The sequence below is a fragment of the Malus sylvestris genome, chromosome 9 (assembly GCF_916048215.2).
Source record: "Malus sylvestris chromosome 9, drMalSylv7.2, whole genome shotgun sequence".
NCBI classification, from domain to species: domain Eukaryota; kingdom Viridiplantae; phylum Streptophyta; class Magnoliopsida; order Rosales; family Rosaceae; genus Malus; species Malus sylvestris.
In genome coordinates, this window is record NC_062268.1 from 13,886,065 (window position 1) to 13,892,009 (window position 5,945).

The window sequence follows — 5,945 nt, forward strand, 5'->3', positions numbered from 1 at the left end:
TAAGGGCTCCTCCCCTAATTACATATTTGCCCCTTCCTTTATTACATAATTACATTTAAGTCCCCCGAGTATTTATACGAGGTCTAAATACGAGGCCCTAAATATGGTATAAACAGAATATATTACAAAGAATGATAACAAAAATATTAATTGGCTAGTCAATCATTCTTGTTATAATTCTTCATCAAAATAATAAAACAATATTTTCTCACCATCTAATCAAGCAAAATGCAGTGGAGAGATGTATATTTTTGAGTAGTTCCGGGAATTGTTGATTTCCATATTCTACAACCGCAAGCTTTGATTTTCTCAGCCTTTATATACGGCCATAACTCAAAGATGGGAGTCATCTCCGTGTCTTCCATTAAATCTCTGCTTAAACCAAACATAACTTGTATGAGTTAAAAAATTGTTATCGCCAAGTCTTAAAATAAATGATTAAAAAAATAAAAATATTAATTTCTCAGATATCAGTTATATAACAATACTATCTTGTGTAAGTAATGTAGATAAATAAGGAAAGATAAGCTAACTTAAATCAAAATTTGATAACTATGCAGGAGTAAAGACTTAAACAAAATATTGATTAAGAAAAATTAAATGACTTATGAAAGTTCAAAAAGACACAAAAAAAAATTGAATAGCCGTCATTGGTTCAAAGAATATAACTGAGCTCATACTATTATCCAACTACAGTTATCCATATCATAAACTGGGGGAGAAACAATATTTATAAATCATTCAAATCAAGAAATACCCAATAACCCAAATTAAATTTTAATCAAACAAATGAAAACATACCAGCCAAATCAACAAAACCATAAAACACTTCACTCAAAAATCAATTAAGACTTAAACTTGAGATTTTCATCAGAGAGTAAGTGTACCTAAAGCTGTATTCTTTATAGTTGCTAGAGCGCAGGACGACAATCACCGCTTCCTGAAAATAAAAAAGAACTAAATCAAACGACACAACCCAAAAAAAAAATTAAAAATTAAAAATGCACGCTAAAATAGAAGGGAAAAATAACCAGTAAGAACTAGTAAGACCTTAGAGGTTTTAAACAAAAGGAATCTGGAGCAGTGCAAAACTTCTCAGCCACCTAAAATTTAATCAAATTGCTATATCAGAACCATCATAAACATAAGAGGCAACCAAATTGATATAAACATAAGAGGCAACCACATTGGTATATCAAAATAAAACGCAGCTTATAATTTGGAGAACCTAAAATTTAATCGAACTGCTATATCAGAATCAAAACCATCATAAACATAAGAGCCAACCAAATTGATATATGAGAATAAAAGATAGCTTATAATTTGGAGAACCTAAAAGTTAATCCAATTAAAACATGACAAATGAACAGATAAAGATGCTCCCAAATTTTTCGATCACAAATGGACCAAACAACTGATGACAACTCTAAGATTAACTACGCAACAAACTAAACCTCACCCTCGACTGAAAAAAGACGGTGCACCAGCCAAGTTACCGTCTTCTCTGTACAAACAAAACCTGCAAAACCAATCATAAACCTAAAAATAAAAACAAATTATATACCATAAGCTTGAAAAACGCTGAGAAAGGAAATTCCAGAAAGAGAAAACAGATGGAAGGCAAAGACTCTTCAATTTAAAAAAAAAAAAAAAAAAAAGTAAAAAAAACAACAACAACATATCGTGTAGACAAATTACTGGGTTCAAAAGCCCGTAATTAGCAAAACCAAACAAAACCCCAAAATGATTTCAAAAAAAAAAAAATTGGGAACTTTAACGAAAAGCACCCGGTACTGTTCACTTTAACGAAAAACCACATTTTTACACTAAAAATTCAATCCTGATACTATTCACTTTACCCTTTATTTTGTCATTATCATTAAAACTCAAAGTTTTCAAGCTCTTTTCATTAGTTTTCCTAAAAAAATTAACAGAAAACATTCCACCCCGTTTATATCTTGCACCCCCTTCTATAATTGTTTCCATCTGAGACCACATAAAAACCTCCAAATTCAATTTAACCACCCATGAAAATCCATAAGAGAAACTGGGTTTAAAAATTCACCCAAATAAAGATTTAACTTTTGTATTCTTTCGAATCTATCAAAATCAAACTTTTCAGTTTCAAACAAAAGAAAAATAAAAAGTCGAAAACCCTTACATTGATACGGTGTTGAGTGAGGAAACAAAGAGCTGAAAAGGACACAAAGCGAGATTTGAAAGGGACGACCGAAGGCGAGAATGGAAAGAGGAAAAGGAAAACGCACAGCTTTCTGTCAACATTGTTTTTTTTTTCTAGGCGTGGCAGTCGCTTCATCTACTCACCGTTGCCGTCGAAGGGCCCCTGCTATTCTAGCTTAGAAATCTCCAATACACAGTGTTTCTCTTAAACGTTTGGGTAATGTTTTCAACCCTATCTATTATAATTTTTCCCTTAACTCTCTATTTAATCTCAATTTTATGGTTCCTTCCTTAGACTGTTTTCCATTGTAATTTTGAGGGGTTTTAGGCAATGATTTGATTGAGGATCCTTAGTTAGGGTTTGTAGTTTATCTTTCTGGGTTTCCAGGGATTGAGGATGCTTAATCCATGTTCTGGAAATTACTTTTAACATCAATTTCTGGGAAATTTCAATCAATCTGCAGTAATAATTTTATAGTTAAAATTGATTGTGAGTCTTTGCAGCATAATAATCAATTCCTCTGTGTAATCATTTGAAATTTGGTCATGGTACTTGTGAGATTGTCATTTTCTGTATATTTTACTATTTCAGTTAATAAACTGTTTTTTTATTTTAATTCCAAGCTTGACTTTGAAACTAAATTAGCAAGAAAAATGGTCTCAAAATGTTAAGAGCAATGAAATTGCGTTAATGGGGTGGTGTGAGTAATGGCAACCATATACTTGATAACAGCTTCTTACATTTACAAGTGCCTTGTGATGGTGAATTCTGATTTTAAAGTATGTTGTAGTTTGTGTTCTTGTTTGTGCTGGCCATTTGATCTAAAACTGGGATTGCTACTTTTTTGGTTTCTGAATTCTTACCCAATTTGAGCAGGCTGTAATGTCATGCCTATTCAAAAGTGAACAAAGGTAAGGTTGTGATTTTATTATCAATTTAAAAAATGTGGTTTAGTATTGTTTTGGCATTTTGGTGAAATGAGTTTGTTTGTACCTAACTGCAAACCTTTTAATTGTTTTCTCATGATTTAATAGTTGACTGAGTATCCATTACATACTTTAATCAATTTTTTTTTTTGCAACATGTGTTCATGTGGCTGAAATTCTGTGATTAGTTTTCTTCCTTGAAACTTTTGGAATCAGTTTAATTCTATCCGAATATGAATTATTTCTTTACGCAACATGGATACCTTTTGGTTTGTTGGTGAGGCATTATTTACTAAAGGTGGTTTTATAGGAACTGCTTATGAAGAGAATGAAGTAGCAAATTTTTCATACAATTGTCAACCCTAAGGTTGCAGAATGAATCTAAGGATGTAAGTTTCCTTACAAACTTAGTTAGACTTGAAAGTGTTTCTTTGAAAGCTTGCAAGTTTTATTTCTCTTCATTGACAAAAATTCATAGATTGGCAGCTTGTGACATACTAACTTGTAGTAGTAGAGGGAAAGGCCTGTTATCATGGACAAAGAATGTGTTCACTTGTCAAGGTTAATTTCAAACCCCTAAACCCTTAAATGTTATTGTACAATTGTATGTGTCGGTTTGGAGCATGTTGTAACAACTACTACTTTGTGTTGAAAGCCTTTATTCACCATGTAGTCATTCAGTAAATTTATGTTTATTTAACTTCATCACAAATAGCTAAGCCATATACATTTTGTATTTTAAATAGAGTGGATGGTTCACATTTAGGATTGTCAATATGAGCTACAGCAGCATGCAAGGATTTATAAGGTTTTGGTGGAATAAGTGAAGATTCATCTGGGTAATTGATGACTAGTAACTTGAAATGATCTTCAAATTATACACATCAGAGATATTATTAATTGCAGACAGTACTTTTCTTAGTATATTGGCAATGTACGTTTGTTGGCTAGGAAGTTGTGTCATATGTGATATAGGAATTAATCTTCTCTGTTGGGTATTTTGTTACAGGTTCTTTGCTCTCAACTATGATGCAGGTGCAAGATGGTTGTGATTGTGCAGGTGCTAGTGCTAGATGGTTGTGATTATGCATGGGCAAGATGCAAGATGTGTTGTGATGCTACATGGCAGCCAATTTTGAGGAATGACAGTAGGATAATTTTATTATGTGACATGCTTTTGTATAATTACTCTAGATGTACGTTCCAAACCTATCAATCAATAAAGTATTATTTCTTAACAATTTTTTGTGTATTGTATTTTGATGTGCATATGTAGTAGCTAAGCATTAAAGCATCTATTTTATTTTATTTTATAAATTAATTGTCTTCCCGACGAAACTAACTTTGCCGACGAAATATTCATGGCGACAAACACATTTTGTTGGCTGAAAAGTATTATTTGTCGGCTTAAAAGGCCTTTATCGATGAAAATATTTGTCGAGAAAGATGTAAATGCTGACAAAAGTTGAACCTTAGCCGACGAAATACCAAAATTCATCGGGAAAGTTCTTGCACGACATGCTTTGCGTGACAAAATAGTTGACAAAAATTTTTGTCAGAAAAGACTCTTTGCTGACAAATTTTGACTTTTGCCGACAAACTAATTTTGTCAGTAAAGCCGAAATTTCTAGTAGCGACCATGCAATAATTTTAGATATAGGATTAGGGATGGGCAACGGTTATGGCGGACAGGTAACCGCGGTTATTTATCCATAACCTTTTATGTTCATACCCGCATAACCATTTACCTGTTGGGTAATTGCATAAACGGTATACCCATACCCATAACCGTGTACCCATTTAACCATAACCATTTACCCATTTAACCATAACCATTTACCCGTTTTTGAACCCTTTTATCCCTTTTTACCCATTTACCCATTTTTTCACCCGTCTACATGTTTTTTTTTTTTAACAATTTGAAAATTACACAAGAAAATTTTGTCATAATTTTCGTTTTCTGACAATTAAACACCGTTATATTGATAGCACATATAGACATGGTGACCAGATCAACTGGATAATTGTGTGTATTTTAATTGATTAATTATATTATGTAATTTGTATTAATATATATATATATATATTATATATATATATATATAGCCAACTTGTACTTAGAATTTTAGCATAACCAAAATTTGACACAGAACCAAATGTGAGAGATGGGAAACAGATTGTCCCCAAATAGTCAGTCAAATTTTGTAACGCAAAAGCAAGAAATTGATGGTAATCCTGAACTTTGAGAGTCTGATGAGCAAAGAGGGCAGCAAGGAGAGAAAGATGAGCGGTGGAGATGAGAGAGAGGGCAGTGAGGAGGGAGAGATGAGTGGGGGAAGGGGCGTTTGAGAGCCTGAGACTCTGCGTCTAGCGGAGAGATTGAAAATTTAGAGTTTTAATTTTATTTTTAAATTTTACATATATAAAATTAAATGGGTAAATGGATAGCCGTTATAACTGTGGGTAATATCCATAAACGATGGATACCCGTTATAACCGCGAGTAATATCCATAACCGTCCATTTAAATTTACGGATAAACGGTTATACCCATAACCATTTGTTCATCTAAACGGTTACCCACACCGTAACCGTGAACTTTAAATAGGCGGATAACCGCGGTTATCCAAACTCATGTGTATTTTGCCTATTCCTATATATGATACTTTTGGTTATTTATAGTGGAAGTACAACGATTTACATTTCTGTCTAGTCCCTTCACGTTACAAATCCACTGCTCCCAAAAGGCAGCCCCACCGGTCCTCAGTGCAAGCTCCAGTCCAACGCCAAAAGCATACTTATGAAAGTCGAAAAATCAAATTGAAAGATTCAAACTTG

At 33.0% G+C, this 5,945-nt stretch overlaps 1 long non-coding RNA gene across 3 annotated transcripts; it reads left to right on the forward strand.

The window, feature by feature from the left end:
• The first annotated feature begins 1,692 nt into the window (after positions 1-1,692).
• LOC126583979 (uncharacterized) lies at positions 1,693-4,349 on the forward strand. Of its 3 annotated transcripts, none has more exons than XR_007609905.1 (4): positions 1,705-2,398; positions 3,419-3,497; positions 3,595-3,669; positions 4,118-4,349. It is a non-coding gene; the product is annotated as an uncharacterized LOC126583979 (long non-coding RNA). The 3 variants fall into 3 exon arrangements; XR_007609902.1 differs by having other exon boundaries at positions 1,840-2,398; positions 3,587-3,669; XR_007609904.1 differs by having other exon boundaries at positions 1,693-3,497.
• The last annotated feature ends 1,596 nt before the right edge of the window (positions 4,350-5,945 follow it).